Here is a 27,265-nt window from a genome sequence, read left to right on the forward strand (position 1 = left end):
AGTTGGTCCTGTCCCGGGAGGTTATTTATTCCATTCTTCTCTATTTCTTTTCAAATGTCACGGTCTTAAGTGACGTAAAAACAAGAAAAGAAGATTGAGCGTGAGCTGTGAAGCCACGTGTGAAAGGAATCAGACAGGCTCAGGTGGGAAACGTCACGCATCCTCCTGGATGGCAGCTGTGTCACCGCCCGTGGCAAACAGCTGCTGGTCTGAGCTTACAGGCGCTGCCCGAATGATGCCTCTTCTGAGAGGCGCTCCCAGGTACTGATCCTACTTCCTGCACTGGAGAAACTCTGATACATTGTCGACATCTGCAAAAATGGCACCCTGAACTCTTTGTGTTCTCTTGCCTGGTATCTATTCTCAGTCTTCCAAAATTAGCCCGTGTGAGTATTTAATCTTCTCAATAACCTCTACCCGGGCCTTAGGAAAGGGAAATCAGCCAAACCCAAACTAACCAGTAAGTACCATTACCTGATACAGAGATTGGACCAACATTAGCCACGTGGCCTAATTTGGTTCAATCGGAATCAATCTTGGAACTAGGAAGTTGTTCTCAAATGGTCAGGTAAGACTCCATTAACCCAAACCTGTCACAACTGTAAGCTCTGGAGGACACTGAAACAATTCTCTGAAGGTACCAAAGAATGAGTAAAAGCAGGCACAGGTGGGCGGGAAATTGATGCTCACACAGCTTTTAGCCTGAGGGCAGGATCCAATCTGCAAAATGAGGAACAAAGAAAACTAAGCAAAAATCAATAGTCTTACTGACTTGAAGAACATGAAGACATGGTTCTGGGCCAGCACTGCTCTGAAGTGGAGCAGGGAAATTCCAAAAGCAGGGCTATCACAGAGGAGAGAGCCCCTAAACTTTTCAGATCTCTAGTTGGCCCCTGAAGCACGTATGTGTGGAAGTCAGACTAAATCGCTCAGGTTGCAACCATATTGAACTGAAATCAGAGCTGCTTCCCTCTGCTGGAGGTATGTGCCCTGCCAAACTGAGTTCAGCCACTTTAGCAGCCTGCACATTCCTGCATTCCGGCTTGAACCATGGATGGTCCATGCATGACCACCAGTGGGTAGCTATTTAACAGAGCTGCTTGGCAGTGGCACATATGAATGACGGCCCCATCGTGAACATGTTAAAACCAGATCAATGCTCTACGAAGGAATATAACAGAATCCAGCATTTCTATAATGGCAGTCAACAATATTCAGAAATAATCCAAAATTGCAGGAGAATATGACAGTCTCAAGAGAGGTTTCTGCTTTGTCTGCAGAATATTTATTCCACAAGCTCTCATTAACCGTCTGTATTAGCTGTCAGGTACCATGTTAGGCACAGGAGCTGCAATGTTGACAAATGTAGCTGCTGCTCTGATGGTGTTAACATTCTGGTTCTGATCAGTAGAGGTCAATAAACTCATTTACTTATTCATAAACTGAGTCATTGCTAAATGACAAGTGTGCTGTATAAGCTATGGTACAATAATACAGCAATACTTATGTACATCTACATATGTCACTCCCCAGCCACAGTCCCCGCAGAGGGGCCGGGACAGGAAAGATGGAGTGTTCAGGTGCCTTCTAAACCCCAGCTCCACATGAGGGAGCGGTCCAGCCATATGGCGACAGTTCTGTGCTCAGAAAGTAGCAGGTGCTGGAGCGTAAAGCCCAGGTAAAGGGAGCTTCTCTGGGCCGTGTTAGCTCAGATCACAGGCCAGACAGTGAAGTGAGAGCAGAGCTTTTCAGTGAATAGGAGATGCCAGAAGATCTAGCAGTAAAAAAGGGGAGAAACTTAGCCTTGCTCCCCACTTGTCCGTGGGTATCTATCAGAGCTGGTCAGAGTCTTAGTCCTTCTAGATTTTTTGAAATACTCTAAGAGGAGGACAGGTTCATACAACCCAGTGTCAATCCATTTGGCATTTCCACTAATCCAGCTCTCGATACCTTTGGAATTTACGCAGTCAATGAATATTGCTAATCCCATACCCAGCCTTTATGACCCCATCCTCACAGAAGGGTGAGGGGTCCTTGCCTCTGCAGAAATCCTCTGTTCCCTTATGTCCCAAAGGGGACCACTTATCAGGGACATTCTCCCCACCCCATCCCTGCTGCTCTCATGGTAACCCCACTTATGCTCCTTAAAGATGATTTGGTCATGGGACAAAAATGTGATGCAGCTGAATCCAAGTCACCTCAACGAGAGCTTTGCCGGTAATTTCCAGAAAATTTCCTGCTTGCTTTCTGAGAAAGCTCCCAAGTGTGACCTGCCTTTTCCTCTTGGACAAGCATGATCTCAGCACTCAGAAGGAACTCCAGCCTTGGAATGGAGCCAGCACAGATGGCCGGGCAGAGTGGAAGGGGCTGGGTCCTTGGAGCCGTCACCCCTAGATTGACAACAGCCTGCATATTGTATAAGTGTTCAAGCCGATTCCAGTAAGAACTTCTGATATCTATATCAGTGTCCTGACTCGGTTTCCTCACAGTGTGCTTTGGAGAGTTGTAAGCTGACTTTCGTTGTAGCTCACATTTTTCTTTCTTTTTTTCTTTATTAGCACACATTTGCAGCACCCAGTATCTACACTCCTTGTGCAGAGCTGGTTCATGCAGCTGACACCTCCCAGTTCCTTGCTTCATTCCCCCATCCTCCTTTCCCCTCTGCCTTGACCCCCTCCCCATTTAAGAAAGCTCTCTCCCTACTTCCTAGTATCTATCTTTTATTTTGGTCTTTATTCATAATTTGAATTTCTCATATAAAAGAAACCACGTGATATTTAAGCTGTGTGTCTGATTTATGTCACTTAACAGCGTCTTTTTCAAAGTGCATTCATTTTCCTACAAATGGCTCAGGCTTACTCTTTCTGGTAGAACAGTAAACACCACATTGTCTTTATCCACCCATCTGCTGATGGACACATAGGCTGCTTCCAAGATGTAGCCATTGAGAATTGTGCTGCTATAAACATGGTTACGCGTGTGTCGCTGTAATATGGTGTTTTTAACTTTTGGAGGAGGATTACCTAGAGGGGGAATACAGCAATCAAGGGGAATTTCTAGTTTTAGTTGTTTGAGGAATCTCCGTGCTGACTTCTGTAGTGGTTGTACTACAAACAATGTAGAAGGTTCTTCCTCCCCGCAGCTTGGCTGATTTGTTGATGATGGCCATTCTGTATGGGGTGAGATGGAATTCCACTGTGGTTTTATTTGCATTCCTCTAAGGACTAGGATTGTTGAGCATTTCTTCACGTATTTATTGGTCTTTATTACTTGTTCTGTGAAATGTCTATTCATTTCACCTGCTCATTTTTTACAGGATCTTTTATTTGGGGGAATGGATTTTTTGAGTTCTTTATTTATTCTAGATCACAGTCCTTTGAGGAATAACTGGCACAACTATTTTCCATTCTGTTGGTTCTCTTTTCACTTGGTTGTTGTTTCTGCAAAATTTTTTAATTTGACACGATCCCGCTTATTGGTTTTCATTATTCTTTCTGCAGAGCCCTGATTCTGTTCAGAAAGTCCTTTCTTACCCCTAGGACTCCAAGAGATTTACCTCTTTTGTCTTCCAGCAGGTTAAGTGTTTCTATTTTAACATTTAGTTCTCTGATACAGCTTGATTTTAGTTTAGAACATGGTAAGAGATGTGGGTCTAGATTCAATCTTCTGCACGTGAAGAGCCAATTTTCCCTACACCATTTATTAAAGAAGCTATCTTTCCTCCAGTGTGTGTTTTTAGTCTTTTTGTCAAAGAGCAAATTACTGAATACTCTGGAGCATTCAAAGCTCAAATCATGGTGGTGAGTATGCCCAACCCATGAGCATCCCCAAAAGGGTCACAGAGGGGAGAGCACCCCCTTGGGAGGGAGGTGATGAGCTCCTGTTGGGGACTGGGTGAGGTTTTGAAAACCGTAATGTTCCAAAAGTAAGTTTATACAATCGTCAAAAGAAAGATAAGGAATGGAGCCCATTCTTGCTCCTGGCTTTTGGGGCGACTCTTCCTGGGGGCTGTTCTCTGAGTTATACAGAAAGATCCCTTCCCCAAGGCTGAGCACAATTCTGTCCGCCTAACTATGCTGAGACAAATGCGTGTGAAGTAAAATATGCTTGTTTGGCTGCTGACTGACTACATGGATGAGACCCTCCCATGTCATCATTTCCCAAGTTTTCTCTCTCTCCTGTCAAGCTACACCAAACCAGCTCTCCAAAGCGATATGCATTTTTTTTCAGACCTGAAACCCAGAAGCAGAGAATTCCTTGTTGCCCTTGGAGCTATTTTAAAGTTTAGCATGCAAACCATGTCCCTATTTTCAATATACTTTCTAACACTTCTGCCAACTGTAATCCATATGGATGGATTTTTTTTTCCTTAGGAGAGAAAATTTGAGTTTGGTGAGAAGGCGGGTCTGGGCGATGCTTCTCCCGTGCGCTCTCCCTGCACACAGCACCTGACTCACACATCGGAAGGAGAGAGTTGTGCTCCATATAAATGCAAAACGCTCCAGACACTCAGGGAGATCTGTGCTTTGCTTGAACGACACAGCAGCTTGCGAGTGGGCAGGACTTGGCGGAGCGACCCCGTCACAAATCCACTGTCACCCCAACGCGCGAGGTACAGGGCTGTGCGATCTGCCTTCGCTCACTGATTTCACAGTCCAGGGGCCGAGCCGTGAACAGCTCCGTGCGCACAATTCCCATTTTAATAACAGTTTCTCTAGCCTGCAGACACCCCCTTATGACATTTTTGTCACCTTTTAAAAAATTCAAATGCTCCATTCCGTTCAGGTGAAGTCACAGGTTTGCTTTCTTTAATCGTTTCTTTACTGTCTTGACTTTGCAAATAGCAAGGCTTTTATTCTGCCTTTAGACGACGTGAAGCCTTCTCCAGCTGGGCCGCATTTTTTTAAAATCAAAATGAATCACTCACATATTCTGCATTCATTATTCCCTCTGTGCCGTCTTCTTAATAACGCCGGTACCTTCCATGCCTCTGTGATGAGCACAGAATGCATTTGAAATGCCTGCTAAGATACGCTTTTCATCTCCATGCACATCATAAAATGAGTTTTTCTCTTTGGGTTTCTGCAGACCTGGGAAATGCTCTTCAGTTCTGGAATGTACTGCAGGACGCCTGGAGGGTCCTTTGGGACAGAGGAAAGAGCTGACTAAACCCGTGATGTTATCGGGATGCCTGGCATCACCCCAAAGAAACAATTTTTTGAGAATTCTGGTGGCTGCGTCTATAAACCCTGTAAGGGTTTGGACTGGGAATTAGGACTTTATCATGTCTGTTGTTAACTAACTCGGGCATTCCCTTCAGTGACTCAGACATAACAGCTCTTCAGATAACACAATATTGTGAATGTCTGGTTCGGTTGCTTTAGGACAATATCATAGGCTTTGTATGACACAAATTGGCGTGTTAGGGTTTTCTTTAATGAGCTTTTCTTTAATGTGGTTTTCATGTAGTACTTTCAAAAGATGACATTGGCTTAGCAACCAGGAAATCAGACACATTAGCTTGGAAGTTTAACTCTGGGGAAAACAACAGATCCTGTATTTATTTTAAAATTTGGTGTTTTGTTCTTTGTGGATATTTTACCATGAACTTTCATTTTTACACTATGGCATTAAGATGATATTCTCTTGAATGCTAAGAGTCTTGGCTCCTCCCTCCAAATTTTGCGCCCAAGGACAGAGTTTCACCAGGTTCCTCTGAGCCCCAGTGGAGTGGTGAGTTTAGGAGACCCCAGCCGAGGACAGGAGCTTCCAGACTCTTGACATTCCGCTCGTCACAGAGGGTGAATTGGATCTGCCCTAGAAGATACGAGAATCCGAAGCTGGCCAGGCCCTCAGCCCTCCGGCACACCACTAAACGTCGGAACTAAGACTGCAGGGAGCTTCCATCACAGTGTCACCAGTCTCCAACCAAGTGCCCATCTTACCCCCGCCTCTCTCCATCCCTTTCTTTGTGTTCTCTCTCAGACTTATGATGAGACCAGCTACCAGCAGAAAAGTTCCACTTTAAGACAAGGATGCCAGAAACTTCTTTCTATGAAGGTCTCGCCAATGAAACTTTAACATGCCAGAACTTCATTATCAGTCTTGGGTGGGTGTTAAGGTTTCCACGGGGTCTGAGTAGGTGGGAGGGCTTGCAGACAAAGACTTCCGGTCTAGTTGGGATCCTGGGCAGACTGTCCTCTGCTCTGAAATCCACTATTACGTACCTGCTGCATCTACATAGGAATCCCCGTACCCTGCCCTGATTTTTCCCAAATGATTAATGCCCTAGAGATATTTGGCATTGGTGATTACAGCAGCAAAATGTTCTCTTAATCACCTGTGACTGTTAATCATAATTGCCAACCTGGCTGATTAAGATTGCCGAAGCACCCTTCTAGGTGTGTCCGGGAGTCTGCAGAGATGACTGGCATGCAGGCCAGCAATCTGAGGGGGGAAGACCCACTCTGACTGTGGGCGGCAGCCCAGAGGGAGTGACAGTGCGAAAGCGAAGTCTTCCTGTGGTTGGAGAACGCCATCCTGCTGGAGAAGATGGGTCTTTCGCCAGCACCATTGCCTATGGGCATCAGACTCCAGCTTCTCCAGCATAGACTCAGACCTTGATTCCTCTGGTTCTGTGGCTGCTAGGTTCTTGGACTGAACACTTCTGGATCCTCTGGCTCACCAGCACACAGCCAGCCATGGTGGACAACCCAGCCCCTGACCCTATGAGCTTACCCAATAAATCCCCTTGCATAATTAGATATAGGAACGCCAGCCAGGTGCCCATGGTCTTGCACACATCCCAGCGGCTGTGCAGGCAGAGCGTAAACACAGTTCATCTGAGCTTCAAAAGAAAGCCTTATGATCCCTCTGGAACAGAGGCACATAGCAGGCTTGTGAGAAGGGGCCCGGTCCCCGGAAGGCCGTTTTGGGATTAGGTGAGACTTGCTTTCGTGCCATCCATTCCCCAGCCCCAGCTGATTACAGAGCTGCTTGGCTGCCCTCTAGGAGCTGCTTGGCCCACAACAGGTGTCCCTCTTTCCCTGCTCTCATCAGGCCACTTTACTTAGATGTCACCTGCATAAGGCCCAGGCTACTTAGGCTTTCACCGTCTAGGTGAGTTAGAACACAACCCATTAGGGCAGTTGGTCCTCTATTGTTCAAATCTGTCATTGCTGGCCATGCACTTGGCACCAGCACTCTGTTGTGGCCAAAACAGACGGTAGATGGAGGTGCCCTAACTTTACTCGTACTGGGAGGAGCCTTCACTGGGAAACCCCAGTCCTCCCAACACCGTGAAGTGACGTGGTAAGGGAAGCTCCCCACCCCACCTCACCCCCAGATGGCTCTTTTTAAAAAAAGATAACAAAATCCAACCACAGATGGTTCTGGCTCCTGTCCTTTTTCTAAACTTGGTTTCTTGTCTGTCTTTTAATTCTCTGAGTTACCTAGCAGCTGCCCATTAATTCCTTTGTGTGGGGCAAGGGTCCAGACCAGCTGCTCATAGTGGGGAAATCTTGACACATAGGTCAGCCCCGCTGCTCCTGAGCCTACTCCTGCTCCTGCAGTTTGGGGTCCTGAGCATTCTTTCTGTCTTCACTGTGGGATCCTTTTCTCTGCCCTCCCCCCATCCTCCACTGTGGCTTGGACCTCACCTCTTCTTGCTGATGGGTGCAGCCCCCTGCTGAGCCTGAACGCAGTCCCTTCTGCCCATGCATCCAGTGTGCAGGTGCCATCATGCTCCTGCTATGAGCCTGCCCTGCCCCTCCTGCCCACCCCGGTGTCCACACCACCAGAGGGACACAAAGTGAGCTGAGAAGCAACATGAACAAACAGTTGTTAAAAATCACATGTTTATTTTAGTGTATTGGGGGAAAATACATACACAGTCATCAATCCCTGTTTTCACAGACATGAATGCCTAGGTGGATGTCTTAGGTTGAATAAAGAAAATGGAATCAACTCAAACAAAATGTCAAGTAATTAAGATACAAATAGCATGCAAATGGGGCAACACGATATATATCAGTTATCTGTGGCAGTTGAAACCAATTCCAAAAACTTAGTGGCTTAAAAAACACAAATTTAAACTGAACATGGTGGTACACGCCTGTGATCCCAGCACTCTGGGAAGCTGATATAGAGCATTTCCAAGTTCAAGCCCAGCCTGGGCAACTGTTATGGTTTATGTCTAGATGTCCCCCCAAAACCTCATGCGGTCATGGGCTTTTTCTGAAGTGGTTGAACCTAGAGTGTGTGATTGAGTCACCGCGAGGGGTAGAATTAAGGGTGGGTGACTGCTGGATCACTGACTGGATTAGCACCACCTCGGTCCTGGCAGACTGGACAAAATAAAAGGGACGGGACAAGGCTTGTGTCCCTTCTTCCCTTGCTTGTTTTTGCTGTCTTCTGCCACCAGGGACTGTTTCTCTTCTTTGATGCGCCTCTGCCAAGCCACCCTTTCTTGGAGCTAGCTGATTATGGACTAAAATCTCTACAAACTGTAAGCTAAACAAACCTTTCCCCCTTTGACTTTGGGTGTCAGGTATTTTGTCTCAACGATGAGAGAAAAGGTAGGACTGGGGATGTAGCTGGAAAGTTCTTCATGTTCCCTCCCCGTCCTCGACACCAGCACAGGGCTGTCCGCCTCCACCGTCACCTCAGACTGCTGCTCCTCCTGCCTGCATCCAGCCTAGCCACCGAACCCAGGATCCCTCTCCCATACCCCCATCCCCAGGCACCCTCAGGGGCCATTACCCTATCTACCACACATGGTGAGGGCAGGAGATGGCTTGTGGAAATTTGGAAAGCACTGACTTAAACTATAACTGCTAAGTTATTCAGCTTGGCACAGACTTGGGCTCCATCTGTCCCCCAGTACAACCAACTGCCCAGTGTCCTCCTGCTCAGCCAGCACCCCACCCTATCCATCCTGATTTATGACTGCAGGCCACACACACACGCACGCACGCACGCACGCACATGCACACGTACTCCTCATTAGAGCAAGTTCCCTGGGAAGGCCCCATCTTAAGGGAACAGCTCTCCTTTTGACAGGAAGCCCCTCTGGAGACAAGAACAGAAACTCAACTCCAGCAAGCAAACAACATTTATTGACCCACACAACTTACCAGCAATCCAGAGCAGCGGTTCTTCAGAGAGGCAGTTTTGTCTCCCAGAGACATTGGCAATACCTATAGATGTTTTAGCTATGATGGGAGAATGGGGATGGCATGCTGCTGGCATCTAATTTAACAACCAGTGATGCTCAGGACAGTCCTAACTACAAACAATTAATGAGCCCAAAGTGGCAACAGTCACAAGACTGAGAAAACCTGCTCTCGGGTCCGTGGGATCTGGCATGGCAGGATCCAGTAGCTCGACCTTGTCTACAAGACCCCATTTTGCTTTGCATCAGCCTCCCACATAGGCTCCCACATGGCCTCACACATCTGCTCCATGGCTAGCTCGTATTCTCACAGAAACAGTCCCCTGAAAGGAGAGATTTCTTTCCAGTAAATCAAACCAAGTCTGGGCACTGAGTTTCATTAGCCATCGAAGAATCGCTTTGACCTTGGGGGCAGAGGTGGGGGTGGAGAGGAGAATACACTGATTGTCCAGGCCTGGGGTCCTGAGGCCAGTTCCGAGGCATGGAGCTAGGGAGGTCATGTCCCCAGATGGGCTAGATTGAGGAAGGACCATTTGCCTAGAATGAAATCAGGGCCGTGTGGCCAAACAAAGCGGGATGGGGCTCCGGCAGCTGCCGCCCTCCCTCCCCACCACTTTTGTGAATGAAGAGGCAGAAGGCAAACCCCAAACCCGGCTACAGGCTGAACACACACCATCAAGAAAGACAAGGATGAAAAGGAGATGAAGGAGGAAGGCACGGGCAGAGCGCTTGTTTGCCAGAAAATATGTACTGCGAAGCATTCACGGGGATGTTCTTTGTCTTCTTTTTCTTTATTAGGTTGGGGAAAGAATTATAAATATGTACAACATGTAAATACCTTCCACACCGTCGACGAGTATAAATGAACTTGGACATGAGAAAGGATTTCTGGAAAGTATAACGTATTATACAAACCAAAGGGAATGTGCAAATTATCGCCCAAAATACCAGAGCTATTAACCACAGATTCCCCTCCGGGCCCGTTTCCATAGAAAGATCACGTTGTATTTACCTGTGTTTAAAGATTAAAGTTTTGGGTTGGTGCCTTAATTCCATAATAAAGAGAAAGAATGCATGTCTCAGGGGAAGGAGACCAGCCGCCCCCCAGTGATTCAGAGCTCCCTGCAGCTTCTCAGGCTCCTCGGGTCTGGGCGATTCATTTCTGAGCATCTGCGATCACCTCAGATACACAGAGCAGGCTGCAGCCCAGAGAGCCCCAGGCTCGCAGCAGCCACGGAGACGGAGAGGAGAGCAGAGCTCTGCACAGGGACAGTGGGCAGGCTGCCCCTCTCCTGCACGCAGGCAGGGCTGCACTCAAAGGGAGAGAGACTTCAAAAACACACAAACAAAAAGAGATCACTGCAGTCATAAGGTGGACTTGATTCCCTTCCCTCTCTGTCTGTGTGACAGCTTGTAAGGGGTTTCACGATCCCACATCCCACCACCTTTCCTATTCCTTAAACCCACTGGAATCCTCTCTGGGCCTCTTCCCATGTCTGGGCCTTTGCATGAGCTGTTCCCTCTGCCCAGCACACTGCTCCCTCAGATCTCCCATGGCTGCCTCTTCTGTCCTTTGGGACTCTGCTGTCCAGAGTCCCCACCGCGAGACAGCAGCCCTACCCCCGTGACTCTCTCAGCACCCAACTTGCTGCCCTTAACGGCATTTTCACTGTCTGAAGTCACCCACTAACTCATTTGTCTGTACACTGTGATCCTCACAGGCTGGAACTTCATGAGAATAGGTGGCTCGTGTCCTCTCTGGATCCTGGCAGCTGGCATTGCAGCTGTGACTGGACGCCCAATCAGTACTTGTAAAATCAATGAACAGTCCTAAATGAAGGATAATCCCAAAGGTTTCTACACAGGGAGGTGCTGCTTTGCATTTGATCTGTTTCAAGCTTCTTGTGGATAACGTGGGCCTGGCCAGGAGGAGATGGTACCTGCTCTGGAGGGACCCTACACTGTCTCAGGGCCTCTTTTCTAGCCCATGCTCTGTACCTTCCAGGACAGATCACGGCGCCGCGCACGGCCCCAGGAATGTTGAAATACTATCTCCATAAACAGATTGTTAATGTAGACACAGGCCATGCAAACTTAAGTAGATATGTAATCCCTGGCTCTGGGCTCTGCATGCCCCAGCGTCAGCTTTCCATGTGGCTCTGCAGAGACGGGCGCTTCAGAGCCGCAATGAACTGACCGCGGGCTGAATGTTCACAACCCTGTATTTAGCAGTCTTTGAAAATGGGTAGTTCCCAGCCAGGGAGACATCAGGCAAACCGCTCCTGTGGGCCAAGGAGGTTTCCTAGGGAGGTCTCAGCTGTGACCCCTCCACAGCTGTGGTTCCTGGCAGTGACGGATGTGTGCCTGATCCTGAGGCAACTGAGGAAGCACCTCGTGACCCTTGTCCAAGCCATGAGTCCCCTTCACCTGGACCACTGTCAAAGCTTGTCGTGAGGTCTCTTTTCTTCTACTCTTGCTCCAAAGGTCTATTTTGTCACCCAGCAGCCAAGGAAGCCAGGGAAATCCTAGGTCAGGTCCTGTCCTTCCCGTGCTCAAAGCATTGCATGCTCTCACCTACTCAAGACTTACAGTGGTCACAAAGCCCTGCACATTCACCCAGGGCCTCGCTGACTTCAGTGCCTCCTGCCCCCATGACACCCCCATGTCCTAGAACATACCAGGAGCACAGTTGTCACCTACCGTGCACATGTAGCTCCTTACCTGCAAGGCTCTGCGCCAGAGTCCCATGGTCTGGGGCCTCAGCCTCTTCCAGTCTTCAGTTACATAATGACTCCTCCATGAGTATTACTGGACCATCTTGTTTAAAACTTCCAGCCACCGCCATGGTGGGCTGAGCCATAGCCTCCCATGTACACCCACATGCAGGTCCCTGGAGCCCATGAATATGTATATGGGTACATGGCAGAGGAGCTCTGCAGATGTGACCAAGTGGAGGACTTTGAGATAGACCATCCTGGTTACCTAGGTGCCCTGCATCATCATGAGGGTCCTTAACAGAGAGAGCCAGGAGGGCTAGCGTCAGAGAAGACTGGGATCCCAGAGTCAGAGGTTAATGCTGTGCCCTGCAGATGAAGAAGGGGCAGCCAAGGACTTCAGCTGACATCTGGGATCTGAAAAGACAGAATCCAATTCTCCCCTCAGAGCACCCAGCGGGACTGGCCCTGCCAACACCCCTCAGACTTCCCACCTCCAAAATGGAAAGAGAAAGAATGGGGTTAAGATACCGAGTCATGGATGTTTACTTGGGCAGCCATGTTAGGCTGAAATGGGGGACACCCCACACCTCTGAATGCCACACCACACCAGCTGCCCACTCCCCATGGCACGCAGTGCCCACTGGCAGCGAGCCTGGTACTGATGTCCCTGTCTCTTTGCACTCCTTGGACACCTGCTCTGTGATACTTTTCGGGGAGACAAACACATTGCTATAACAATTACGAGAATTATCTGCTCTATGAAGAGGATAAAATGGATGATGTGACACACTGTGGGAGGGAAGGCAGAGGTGTCTGTGACAATCATGAATGACCTCATGGAGGAAGCAGCTTTTTGGCTGAGACTCAAGGATAGAAGGAGCCAAAATGCCCAGAACCAAGGATGGGGCGGGGGTGGTGTCAGCACAGCAAGTGCAAAGCTCTGAGTGGGTCCCGATCCCAGGGTGCAAGGGGACGCAGGTCACAAAGCCAGGGAGGGACCCAGGAGCAGTGGAGAAACCTGTGACCTGCAAGGCCCCTGGCTGCCCTCGGGACTGGGGGAGACTGCAGGGAGCAGAGGCAAGGCTGGGAGAGGCAGGGAGGTGTACGTAGCAAGAGGAGGGATTCGGGGACCTTTCAGAGGCAGATGCATCAGAAAGCTGCTAATGAACTGAACTTGGGGAAGAGGGGACCCAGGGAGGCTAAGCGCATCCACTGGGACTACCGGCATGGGATGCTGGGTTGAGCCAGAGAAAAGCAGGGGACTCAGGCCAAAGCCCAGGCAGGGAGGGTTCTCCCCCTCTACAGGGATGGAAGAGAGTGACAAGGTGACAGTGCCCCATTTCCCCAATTCCAGAGAACATTCTGGAGAGATCAGAGCCCCAGGTGCAGGGAGGGGAGGTGCTCCTTGTGTTTGGGAAGTGATCAGGACCGTGTGGCAGGGGTGCTTGACCCTCTGGTCAGTCATCAGAACCTGCAGTGATTTGGCCCATGAGGCCCTGGAGAACCTGGGTCTGCCTGACCCTCCATCCTGGAGATGCCTGTCTTGATGTCACCAGGCAGTTTGATAACTTTACCACCCCTTGTCCCAGAGTCAGCTCTCTCCTCTAACCTGTGGGCTCTGACAGCCAGGAAGAAGGAAACAGAAGGGACTAAACGACTTTCCACTCACCCTTCCTGTTTTTTTAAGAAAGTATGGTCTTGATCAAAGCAAATCAACAGGAGGCATGATGGGTTTCACACAGGGTGATTGATTCTTCATTGTGGGAACTGTCCAGGCACCAGGACCTTTGTCTCCACCCTGGCAATTGCTGACTGCAAACACGCCCATTCTTTCCCATCACACAGAGCTGCATGCAAATGTGACTCCTAACACGGTTTAGGACCTGGTGAGTACCCACCCGCCCCCAGAGGCACCATCCTATGGCTTCCGGGTGAGGCTGTTACAAGGAGGCCACACCAGGAGCTCCGGGGCCTGCAAACTGCGTTGCTGACCGGCCACGTGCCCAGAGAAAGAGAAAGTGGATGCCACTTCCTGATCTTTCAGCTCTGCCAAAATAGGTGTTTATGATAAAATGTGAGGATGGGGGCTCTCATGCAAGCAGCCAACCAGGCAGTGGGCATTTATGGAGCATTTATGAAAGAACAAAGATGCCCTCCGTGGGCACGAGGAGCGCCCAGTAATGCCTAAGAGATGATAAGTGGGCTGATCGCCCACCCACTCATGGCAAAGGCAAAAGAAAAGCTCCTGTCTGCTGAGATGAGTTCTGAATCGCAGGCACTGACTGATCCGCGCGTGTGCTGTCCATGTACTTAGCATATCTCAGAAACTATTTCTGTCATGGGAAGGCATGGGCTGAGATGGGAGGAAGTGAGTGGAAATCGGGGATAGAATGGAAAAAAATAGGATCAAGTAGAAAACGCCAAGTATACTGTGGTGGAAAATTAAATGTTCTATTTCATTTGAGATAGGTAAGCATGTGATGCAAACTGTATTTCTTACTTTGTGTCGTGATCAAAACAAGTTTGAAAATAGCTGTATAGGTAATGTGGTATCCTAAATAAGATCATAGGACATAAAAAGGACATTGCAGTAAATCCAGAGATCTGAAGGAAGTGTGGTGCTGATCCCCCGGGATCCCACAGGAATGTGCCCGTGTAGGAGAAATGACCTTCGTAATGACCACGCTAGCAACAGGGATGAGGCCGGCGAGCACTGGAATCCTGACATCAGATTTTTGGAGTAATTTGTAGGCATGGGGACACTGCACTCAAGGCTGCCACGTCCTTGTCTGGTGTAGAGGAGCCCAAGCACCCTGGGGCGGCAGGAGGGGACTGTCCCCCTCCAGGTCACAGATGAGGACAGAGAAACAGCAGGGCTGAGAGCTCTCGCAGGTGATGCTGGAAGAGTCCCTGCCTGCCACACGGCATCACCACCTGTGCATTTCCCTGCCATCCAAGCCCCATGAACGTGCATGGCAGGGCCTTCCCAGTGCCCCCTCCACCTAAGATCCATCCGAGGGCTCAGGCCATGGGTGCTGATGTGGTGCCCATATTGGTTGGGTCACACCGAGGCTGAGTTCAGTCTTGGGCACAGACAGCTTCGCTCTTGCTGGAAGGTCAACCTGAGTCAAGCACCCCCAGTCATGTGCCTCCACATGGCACATGTCTCTGGCATGTGAGAGTGCTGCAGGGTTGGTGGCAGTTCTGGGTCATGCTGCGCCACCCCAGGGATTGCCTCTCCCAGCATCCTTCAGGGCAATGCTTCCTGCCCACCTGTGTTGTGTGAGGAGTGCTTGCTCTGTGCCAGACATGACTCCTGGGAATGCAGAGGGGCCCCATCCCTGCGCCCATGGGACCAACACTCCATGAGCAAGAGATCAAAGCCACACTCAACACAGGGGAGCTCCGAGAGGGTCACATGCTGGGAAGAGTCCAGCCAGCCTGCAGTGGTGGAATTACAGCAGAGGTGGGCTTGGACAGGGACTCGAGGGCCAGGGAAGAGACATCTAACCTGAGTCCAGAAGAGGAGGTGCAGATCCCTGGAGGGGTCAGGTCAGGCCTGCCAGCAGAGACAGCAGCAAAAAGACAGAGTCATGGCTGCCCCTTCCCCGCACCCCTCAGTTGTGCAATAGGACCCAAGAGAAAACTTCCTCCAATTCCCATCCCTCTGTAGAACTGAAGTTGAGGGTTCATTTAAGACACCTCAATCATGAGTGGTTAAGGGCATAGATTCCAGAGCCAGGATCCCTGGGTTCCAGTCCCAGCTCCGGCACATTCTAGCGGGGTGACTCTGGACTGGTTAACTTAGCTCTCTGTGTCTGCTTCCTCTCAGGGACAATAACAGTGCTCATCTCACAGGACAAGGATTAAGTGGATTAATGCCCTCAGTGCAGCACCTGGCACACAGATGTGTTTTCTGCTGTCAGTATTTGGGGAAGCCCAGGAAGTTGCAGAGGATCCCCCAAATGCAAAGACAGCGCATGAAGATGTCAGCATAGACTCTCGAGGAGCTGATTACGGGATAAGCAGTTGCCAGCGGAGCATCAACTGTGCGGCACCCTGTGCCATGATGGATTTAATGGGATCCTGGTGGCCCCTCTCCTCTGCTGAACCCACCTGCTCCATGCCCACCTCACCCCTGAGGGGTCTCACAGATGCCTGCTGCACAGCACAGCCCTCGGGGTCCCCATGCACCCCAGCACAGCCCTGGGTCCTCCTGGGCTCTCAATACGTTTGCCCTCTGCCCCATCTGCACAGATGCAGCCTGTGATAGAGACCAAATGCACCAGCCGCATGCCAGGTATGCGTCCTACAGGGACAGAACAGATGGGGCACTGTGTGGGGCTCACACGTGGCTCCTCTCTCACAAGCCACATGCTCCCATCAGACCCAGGATGGGTGAGTGACCATGGTTGGGGCTGTGCTGGCCTCAGGGCCCGGATAAAGACAGCTCTGGGAGGTCAGAAGCCCAGGATACAGAGCTTCAGCGCTCAGGGTGGACACTCAGAGCCACAGGAATGCGAGGAAGGAGATGAGGATCTGCACCCCGTCTCCAGTTGCTAGCCCATCTCTGTCTAGGTCCAGGGTCAGTGCCTGCGGTGGGATGGACACCTCGCTGGGAGGACACCAGCCATGGCTGCGAGCCTGGGCCACATAGACACTGCCAACAAGGATCAGGGAGCGAGCTTCTGGAACAGGGACAGCGAGAGGGCAGCGAGGGACAGGCACAGTGACCTTTCCCCAGTGGGGCCAAGCGCAACTGTCTGGGCAGAGACAAAGGCACACAAATCAGGGCATAGAGATGGCAGATCCTCCAGCCACGGTTCCTCCTCATGGGATCTCAAGGGACAGAGGTCTGGGGGGCAGAAAGCCATGTCCGACCCTAGCTCTCTCAGATGGTCACGACAAGGTCCACTCTTTCCTGCCTGGGGTGGGACTCCGAGTCATTGGCCCAGTCCTGGAAGGTCTCCCTGGCCTCTCCTGCCCTGTGGGGCTTCCCAAGTGAGCGCTGTCTCCCGCTGTGGGCTTCTGCCCTGGCCGCCTCATCCTGCCCTGCTGTCTGACACCCTCAGACCTGTCCCACCCCCGGGCTGTGTCTCAGAGCAGCCTCAGACAATGTGCCTGAGGTGGAGACAGGGCCTACGTCCCCATCCTGATGTCACAAGAGAACTGCTTGTGCCATGCTGGAGACCCAAGTCTCATGTGATGCAGGAGATGACACCTGACAGTTAACCCTTTATTACAGCCAGGAGAAGGGGAAGAGAGGGCTCTGACAGCACCCCAACACACTAGCAGCCGCCTTCGGGTGTGCCCAGGTCGCACCCCCGCACTCACACATGGAGCGCCCGGTAACTTACAGAGTCGGGACCAGATCTCAGCCTGCGGAGTACTTTGCACGGCAGAAATAATTCACCAGATTGAGCTGCTGCCAAGAGCCGAGCTGTTCGGCGATTTCTTTTGGAAGCTTGCTCACAAGTCAGGGAACCAGACAGGGGGTGGAGCCCCACACAGTCTGAGCTCCCTGTAGCTCGGGCGATTTCACGGTGTTTATGGAGCCCGCAGGAGGCCGTGACTGGGCATGTCCCTGCCTAATGAAAGGACAGCGGCCAGTTGTTCTCCATCAGAGCTCACAAAAGATGATTGCTTTGGTCCCCGGGGGGCATCAGATGCAAAGATCTGGCTCCTGCCACCTGGCACTCTTTGGAAGTGACCCTTTAAGGAAAGAAAGCACTGTAAGGCAGCCAGGCACTATGGGGCCTCTGTCCAGCTCCTGGAGCGCTCAGTTCTGGCAACTTGGGGGCAAGAGGAAGATGTCCTGAAACTGTCACTGTCTTGCCGACATGGGGCTTTGCATGGGGGCTGGGGGAGACGCAAAGGCTTCCATCGCTGAAGTCAGAGGATCTGGAAGGGCCGGGGTGGGGAGCGCCTTGACCATAGGACCTGGCTATCTCTGCCTGGTGGCCTCGCAGGTGGGCAGGCCAGCCCAGTGTCATCTCAGCACAAGCCCAGGAAAAATGGACAACCGCTGTCCACACTGGAACTGTGAGCTTCTCAGGACAGGGCTGTGTCCCACCTCACGCCCACCTGGCCTGCCGAGGCTGCTCAGGGGGAGGGGACCATGGTGCCTCCTCTAAGCTCTGCAACCTGAGCCCCGAAGGTTACCTGACCCTGTCTGGTCCACTGCATTCTTGGACAGATGCATCCTCCTGTCATTTATTTGTCCCCGTCCACCTGGCCCATTCCAACAAACCCCTGTCAGTCACTCACTATACCCTAGAGTGAATGTCTCCTTCTGGGAGTAGCTCAGAGGTCACTGTGGACTCAAGGAGTTTTCTGGAAACTGGACCCAATGTCCCACATAAGAGAGAGCGCTCACTGACTGAGGTCTCAGCACGGGGCCCTGGGCAACCTCTTCCCAGAGCAGGGAGCAGGATCTGCTGCCCTGGGGCCCAGGACCTGTGACCCAAACACCTGTGCTGTGTTGTCCCGAGGTCCCTCCCAAGGCAAATCCCTTTTCCTGCCTGGGCTGCTTCCCCTGCTGTGGACAGAATCGGTACCAAGACCAACACACAGGGGTGGGGCCCTCAAGGAGGATCCAGAAGCTGTTCCACGGTGTCAGGCTGTGATGGTCACTCGGGCTGTGATGGTCACTCATGAAGTACTGGCTGTGCCTGGCTGGCCGAGCCCTCCTCACCTCCTGCCTGCTGCAGCTGGAGGACGCACACCTGACCCCTCCTCCGCTGCCCTTCTCGCCTCCACCTCTCACAGGGACACCGTGCTCCACAGCAGAGTGGGGGGAGGCAGAGCTAGGACCCTGCCACCCAGGGCCTGGGTTTCTCTGTCCTGCTCAGCACCATGGCTGGAGGCCCCTCGGGGTGTGTTTGGATTCTCTCAAGCACCCCCCACCTGGCCCTGGGTCCCCCGTCCACCTGTGCCTTCTCCTCCCTCGCATCCCAGGAGCCCCTCTGGGTTCACCCTCTGTGAGGCGGCTCTGGGACTCGGACCCCAAGTTCAGTACTTGGAAAGCAGCAGGTGGTAAGCCAGTCCCCGCTGGGGGGGGTCCATCACTCTGCTTCACCCCACGGGATCCTGACTGTGCAGCACACACACACACACACACACACACACACACACACACAGGCTCACACTCACACTCACACAGATGCCGATTGGGTGCCACTGCCACATGGACAGCAGGAGCCCTGGGCAGCCATCGTCTGAACCGCATGGATTAACATGAGAGCGTCGCCCTGAGGCTTTTAACCTGACAGACAAACAGGTGTCGGGCTGGTTGCCATGGAGATGAGTGAGGGGGCCACCAGGGTCACCCCAGAGCTGGAGGCCCCTCTCCGGGCAGGTCCTTTGGGGCTCTGCAAGGAGGCACAGGCGTGGACTGGCACAGCAACGGTGCCTGGCTCGCCCCGCCTCACTCCTGTGGTGGAGTGACAGTGCGTGTCTGAGTGTGCACATGAGTGTGCGTGTGTAAGTGTTAAAATTATGAGTGTCTGAGTAGAGAGCAGACAAAAGCAAGCCTGAGGATCTTGGAAAGGAATAGCTATGCCTACCTCAAACCTGTTACCAGCGTGGCCCACAGAGGTCTCTTTGTGGGGGCTTCTGCAGAAGAGCTGGCACCCAGAGGTGGGGCCAGGACTGACCAGCCAGACAGAGGACCTGAGCTTCACAAAGGTCAGCGGAGATAGTGACACCTAGCAGAGAGGCGAGATAAAGAGTGAGTGGCCACGAGGGGCTGGAGCTGGTGACCCAGAGAGGGAAACGCAGGGAGAGGCTGGGGTCTCTACAACTGACCAGCCCCAGGGACAGTCGCTGGCCCGTCAGCCATTCTGGCTGTGCTTTTTTCTTTACAGCTTTGCAGTCTGATCCCCAGCCCATGTGTCTGTCCTGGGTGACGCCCTCACGTGTGAAGCTCAGACAGGGAGACGGAGGTTGCCAGACATCTAATGCAGCCCACGGTTACAACCCACTTCCCGCTGTGGCCCAGCACACGCGCACGCACGCACATGCGCACCCCTGTTTACACGGACACGTGTTTCCCAGCCAGGGCTTGCCCCCGCCACACAGTGCACTCTGCGATGTCCTCGAGAGTCTGTTCTGGTCTGCGGCAGACTCTAAGTGCTGGCTCCGCCCTCCAGGTTGACTTCACGACCCACTAATGCGTCCATCCTGCACCGTGACCCACTCAGCCCTGAAGAGCATCCCTCATGTCCCAACGTCCCTGTCGGGTCCCATCTGCCTACTGTGAGGTGAGCCGTCTCCACCTGTCCAGAGGCGGAGCAGGCTCTGCGCCCTGAGACCCTCAGCGTCATGGGCCCCGGGGTGTGCTGGTCATAGCCGGCACAGACCCAGCCTCCCGATGGTGGGGACGTCACTCCCAGAGCAGAGACACACAGGATCTTGGCCTGAGGCTGCTCGGCCCTGGGGTCTCCTGAGTCCACAGCAGTAGTCAGAATGGGGTCAGCCCAGTGGGCACGATAGCTGTGAGCTGGGTGTGGCTGCACTGCCAAAGGCCCCAGACCCATGTCCTAGCCCTTGCCTGAGACCGGGCTCTCCGGAGCTTGCAGCCAATGCCTGACCCAGAGGAGCAGGCAGGGTGCGTGGTGCCATCACCTGGGAGGTCTTATTCCCGCTGTGGATACATCAGTCTTCTTACTTTATCCACCAGGATGTGTGATGCATCACCTCGCTCTGCGTTCACATGGTGTAGACAGTGGTGCCGATGCTGTTGGAGAATAAGCAGCACTAGCGCTCCCCGGGTGCCTGCTATGCACCTTGCACAGGGCTAAATGCTCCACTTGATCCTCAGGAGTCTGGAGTCTCAACTCCACAGACAGGCTATGTAACCCCAAATAAGTGACTTAACCCCTCCATGCCTGTTTTCTTAAGAAAATTCCTGCCCCTGAGGAATCATTGATGTATAGGAGAGCCGGGCACGTAGAAAGCAGTCAACATAAATTATTCTTAGCCCCATTTTACAGACTAGGAAACTGAGGCTCAGAGCCACTAGCAAGAGGGACTACTACCTAGGTCTGTCTGTCACTGGGTGGTCTGGCTTCCCACCCTTCTGGCCACCTTTGGAAGGGGCAGATGAGACCCCACTGCCATCTCGGGACCATAGACAGCTCCGTGTACCCACATCCCAGTCCGAACCACCCTGTCCCCTGGGAACTCGTCCCTCCTGCAGGTCCTTTCTCTGCAGGGATGGTTGGGAGGAATTGTCCTCTCCCTTGCTCATGACATCCCCTCACCCTGGTCACGTCTTTGCTGATGCTGACACACTTACCCCTGTCATTTCCCTGCCTTGGTGACAGTCTTCTGGTTGCATGGTGACACGTCTCTTGTTTTCTGACAGAGTCCCAACCTAATTTCACCTGATTTCACTTACAAGGGTAGTCTAAGTCCCTCCCAGTCTGAGAGGTGAGATCCTGGGGCTCAGGGCAGCTGGTGAAATAACACAGCCCACCCTGAGAGTACATGGGGGCCGGTAGGGAGCTGGGCCCCCCTGGTCACTCGAGGATAGACAGGGCCCTGAGCCACCAGGGTCCTCTCACCCAGCCCATTCTCTCAGCCCCACCTCTATGCCCTGGACAGATGCTGGAGGAGCAAACTGTGAACAGTCCCTCTGACCAGAGTTTGAAATTTCCAGCATCAGGCCCAAGGGGCCACATACTCTGATCTGCTAGAAAGGTGGAAATACACAGGTTTAGAATGAACGCTTACATATTGACAACTAATTCCAACTGAGTCATTTTTAAAGTCTTCAGGTTGAGCTCAATCCCAGTCCTCTGCATAGGTCATTCCTTCTGATCCAAGGCCTTAGCTCAAATGTGACCCACTCAGAAAGATATCATTTACTATGTTAGTGGCCCCACATACACACACAGCCACAGTCACGGCACATACTTGATTCCTTCATGGCCCTGATCCCTGCCTGCTGGTGGCTTGTCCAGCTGCAGTTCACATCTTCCCACAGCCCCACGAGGGCTGGAACACATCTGCTCTGCACCTTGATAAATCCTAGGACTGCACACAGGACAGACACAGGAGTGATGTTTCTGGAATTCGCACCCCAAAAATGGAGCCAGCTGTGATCAGTCCGTGTTCTCTGACCCTCCCCATACTGTGCTGCGTGCAGAAAAGGGACCTCCCGGTCACTCTGATGGGGCATTGTGTGCAGACCCACAGGATGAACTTGGCCACGTCAGTCACCACAGATGGGTCCACGGGAGAGATTCTCACAGCTCCCTGCTCATCCAGCTAACCGATCTTGCATCTTTAACCCTCGTGGCAACCACATAGTGCCAGGGTTCTGCCATAAAACCTCTATCACTCTCAGTCCCCCCTCAGGAATGCAAACTCTCTCCAACTTCAAAGCAACACAGAATCAAAAGAGTTGGGTGCCAGATTGTTTTTATTACCCGTGATCTGAAATCATCTGTTTGTTTTATAACAAACCAAATGTCTTCCACATGATTTTTTTGTAAATTGCCCCCTGCCCAGGATGGGGATCACTATTAAAGAGTGCTCCCTTAATCAAGATTGCGGACTTTGTCTAATGTTCCCAGTCTTGTGCCGACTCGTGCAATGTGGTTTTAAATAGCCAGACTCCTTTTGCATTCTGTGCTTCCAAATAGACTCATTGGAATAAAAAAGGGAGAAGTCCCCGAGTGACACAACAGAGCTTGCACAGGAGCTGTGTCTTGCTTGTTAAGAGGAGAGGCCAGTAGAAGGGGGGTGGCCCATCTGCTCCGGTCCCCCCGAGTTCTGAGCTCCCTGAGACATCTGTTTGCCCTACCCCAACCTCTGCACCTGTGTGGCCCCGTGGCAGGTTACAGACACAGGGAACAGGAGGCTCAGCTGGCTTGGATAGCCTTCTGCAAGGTCACATTTCTGGGAGAGGGAGTTGACACCTGCCAAAGAATCTCACATTTCTCCTGGCTCTAGTAGTTTAAACAAGAGGTGGGGGTTTCCCTCAATGATTGCAATATTGTTTTTCCTAATAATTAAAGTCACACTTTAAAACTTTTTTGGAATAAACACTTCAAGAAGAAATCTCTCAACCACCACTGATTGCAACAGTCAGAGATAAGCAGCATTACATTTTGCTGTGTGGCATTCCTGGTGTTCAACTTATGCGTGCAAATACAGATACGCCTAACAGACAACACACACATTGTTTGCTTTATTAAACTGGAATAGCGCTTGGTTTTCAATGAACAATATTTCCTGTCCGTATTTCCAGTCACATCGTTTTTAGTATTGGCTGCATGGATGTACTGAAATGTGCTGAATGGATTTCCTACTTTTTGTCAAGTTGTATCATCTATCAGGGATAATATAACTTAAGTTAATCAGACACTTATCTCTTAGAGGAGCCAAGACTAGAGATTGCCGTTCTAGGATGGTATTAGGGACTTTAGTTTCCTTTAGTGGATACTCTATTATCTCCAAACAGTGAATCTAAGCCACAAAATAATCCCGAATGGCAGGAAGAGCTCCAAGTATCATCTGTATGCTCCAGGTCAAAGGGAGGGACAAATGAGAAATGAGATGAAAGACAGAAATAAACCATTAAGGAAGGGGACTTCCAAAAGTGCCACCCAACACTTTCATCACCTCCAGAGGTCCCAACTCGGTCACACAGCCACTGTTTCCCCAAGGTGAGAGTGAACACACAGCCGAGCCCAGGCCTGGGACCAGCGAGGGCATTAAACTCTCTACTTCCTTCTCCTTATAAAAAATCCTTCGTGGTTCGTTTTTGCATATTTTTCTTTGTCCTCAGGATAAACTCCTATAAATGGAATTTTGGACCAAAAGTGATGTATTTTTATTTGGCAGTTACTAAAAATTTCCAAACTGCCCTCCAGAAAGCTTATGCCAATGAACTTGCCCAAAAACTAAGATTTGACATAGTGATAAGTTTCAGCAGAGCTCACAGCGCAGGTTCTTCTGAGCTAGGAGCCGGGGAGGCCCCACTGGCTTCCAGAGCTCAAGCCCTTGCCCCTGCGCCCTGAATGCTTCCTGTCCCCACTCAGCAGGTGACGTCCTGCCTCCCAGACCCCTCTCCACCCACACTCGTGGAAGCAGGCTCCCAAGGTCCTCGCGGGGGCCTGGCACTTCGGCTGCCTCTGCCTGCTGATTTGCAGATCTGCCCCTCACTTCCTGCTGTCCCTGCTTAGTGTCACCAGGTCAGGGTGCCTTTCTCAGTGCTCAGCAGCCCTTGCCCTCTTTACTGGGCACCCTTGCGCTGATGCCTGGCATCACAGGGAACCTTCATTCTGTTACCAGTTTCCTGTCACTCACAGAGACACGGACATTGCATGAGCCAGAACCCTGGCTGGCTGGCCCAGAGCCAGTCCCTGGGCCCGGTCTGCTCAACAGGCATAGTGCACTGATGAGTGACCACTTGGTCCTGCTGACACTGCTGCCACACTTACCAGCCCAGCAGAGGCCACACCAGCTCACCCTGCCCAGGCTCCTCCTGGGCATCGGGAAGGTGATATCTCCTGCTTTCCTGGCAGTGAGTCTGGGGCCAGATACCTGCATTTTGGTCAAGGAGAACAAGGGTGTAAGAATACAAGACAATACTAGGTTGGCCCATAAGGCCTCCTGCAGAAGCCTCTCATCTGGACAGTGGAAGATGGTAACATCACAGATTGAAGGAGCCTGGATCCCAGAGCCAGCTTGGAGGACATATGGCCAGTGGGATGGACACAATCAGGAAACGAGCCTGCAGGTGACCTCCATGGAGAGGTTGCTGTGGCGGCAGCTGCTGCTGCTCACCCTGACTGACACTTTCCTGAAACTCAGTGCAAGACAGGTGGGGCAGTGTCCCTGGGGCACTACATGGGCCCGCTGTAGCTGCACTCAGTTGGAGCAGGTGGGCAGCACAGACCTCCCCCTGCTTCCTGGAGCCAGGGCTCATCAGCCGTGGGGGCCCCACACCCGCTTCTCCACACACAGCCCACCAGGCTGAGCAGCACGCAGGCCTTGGGGTCCCCTTACGCACCCCTCTCCTAGGAGCAGCCTGGACAAAAGCCAAGGCAGCCACGCAGAGTGACGTTTCCAGCTTCCAAGGCACGAGGCCTCCTCGGCCTCTTGGTAATCGGATCAGGCGTCTGCAGAGAGGCCTCGCTCTGTATTTTCACTTAATTGAAAAATCCACACCATCCAAGAGTGTCCGTGCTTGGTGGCCCTTTCTCCCCTCGACAGTGGCCATTAGCCTTTAATAAGATGCTCCAGGAGCCGGTTACCGAGCCTCCCTCCCCCTGCCGCGGTGTAATGAGGCTCAGAAAAGCACCAGCACCAGGAGGGGACGGATGTGACAAATGCTATGCACAGAGGCTGGACAGAGCAGGAACCTGGGCTACTACAGAGGTGCCGGTGTGGCTGTGTCAGTGGCCTCTCAGGGAACACAGCACACAACTCAGCCACAGGACTCTGGGGCGGCCCAGTCTTATTAAATAAACCGACCTGAGCAAACCATGGCTGACACAGGGTTTAAAGCACCTGCCAGTCCCCTAACTCAGAGCTGTCCCTCATCCCTCTGGCCTTGGCCCTGCTCCCGGCTCTGACTCCCCTTCCCTCTGGCCCTGGCTCTCTCCTCTTCACTCTGGGGCATTCAAATCATTCACCAGAACAGCCAGAATATTGGAAGAATCCCCTCAAATAAGAAAAAGACAAAAGCTCAGATGATCACATAGAAACTGAGCAAAAGAATTGGGCCAGCTCTGCACAGAATTGGAAATGAACAACCATTAAAAATATGAAGATTCTCAACTCCACACATGGAGAGAGCATGTAGTACCTACCGATTGGCAAAAAAATCTCCCAAGCCAATAAATTCAAGTGTTGAAGCTGGACCACGGTGCTGCATGCCTGTAATTCCAGCACTCTGGGTGGCTGAGGCAGCAGGATCACACGTTCAAGCCCAGCATGGCCACTTGTGTCCAGGAGAACTGTACAGAAATACTCGGATCTCCAGAGGGGAAATAAACCAAACCCACATCAGCAGGGGAATGCAGGGTCACCTCCTGTTCCTCCTGTTCCTCTTGTATGGTGGGAGACCATGGAGAAGGAAAAAAATGAACCCACTGAAGCTACAAGGCATCGTGGACGGGTCTGCAGAAGAGAACAGAGGGCAAAAGAAGACCCCTAGCAAGGCCCCCTGTGAGCGTGGACGGGCTCCTACAGCAAGATTCCTCACTATGGAAGCTCCAAAAGTTCAAATGCAGGGAAAAACACACACCAGGTGCAAGTAGGAGAGAAACAGAAACAACAAAGAGCACAGAAAATGCTCCATGGGGCAAGGGGTGGGACGCAAGGCCCCAGGGAACAGTGGACAGTCCCCCAGGGAACAGTGGACAGTCCATTTTTTCAGGGTCCTTTATGCCTGCTGCGAACAAATCAATATTCTTTATACACTACGTGTATTTTGCAAAGGCTTTTTTCTTTCAACATTTAGTGAGACAACTCTAAATAAGATACGTTAGATAGCCAGAATGCAGAGGGACATCAAGAGGCCAACGACTCTTGTCCTCTTAAGGGACAGAGCTCTCCAAACCAAGTGAGAACTGGAGGCTGGATTAGCTGGGGCTCCATGAGGTCCTCGAGCGTGTGCCTCCAGGCTGTGCGCAGGGCTCAGCCACCGAGGAGCAAGGTGTTACCTGTACCCAGCCTCAAAGAGAGAACACTAAGGTCTGTTTCTCCTCCAAATGTAATTCTCAGATTAACCTCTATCCCTGCTTTCTCCTCCATGAACCTGCTTGCTCTAGCTTTGCTCAGGTCAATTTTTCCATATTTTATTTTAATATCAGATCAAAGAGGTATTCGCATTTACATATGTAATTTTATCTATCAATCATGATAAGCATGGTTTAACTCACATTATTATTATTATTGGCCTTCTTTATTTAGCTTTTTAAAACTTTCCAGTTCCTAGGCACATTACCCAGGGTCTTTCTATCTCATGAGACAGAAACCAAATCCAAACTTTAGAAGAAAAACGATTGTCTCATGCACCTGAGAACTTCACATGCAGATTTTGCTCGGGCACTGCTTGATCTGGGGCCTTAAATGGGCTCCCTATGATTCCCTTTCTTCCTCCCTTCCAGCTCCCGTCTCCCCATCTGTGGCTTCCTTCTCAGGGAGGCTCAGTCCCTGAGCTGGACAGAGGGCACCAGCCACCAGCTGACCACTTCCCTTCTTGGTGGTGGTAGCAGAAAGAAGGTATTCTCCACAAGGCCCTCCCAGGTCCCAGGCTGCTTGCCATTGGCTGGCTTGAGTCACATGACCATCACTGGACCAATCACAGTGGCCAGGAATGGAATATGGCGCCCCTTGGAGGTGTGGAGGTCCCTAA

This window comes from Cavia porcellus, unplaced genomic scaffold (genome assembly GCF_034190915.1).
Source record: "Cavia porcellus strain 051 isolate PalLab524CR breed Dunkin Hartley unplaced genomic scaffold, mCavPor4.1 scaffold_5, whole genome shotgun sequence".
NCBI classification, from domain to species: domain Eukaryota; kingdom Metazoa; phylum Chordata; class Mammalia; order Rodentia; family Caviidae; genus Cavia; species Cavia porcellus.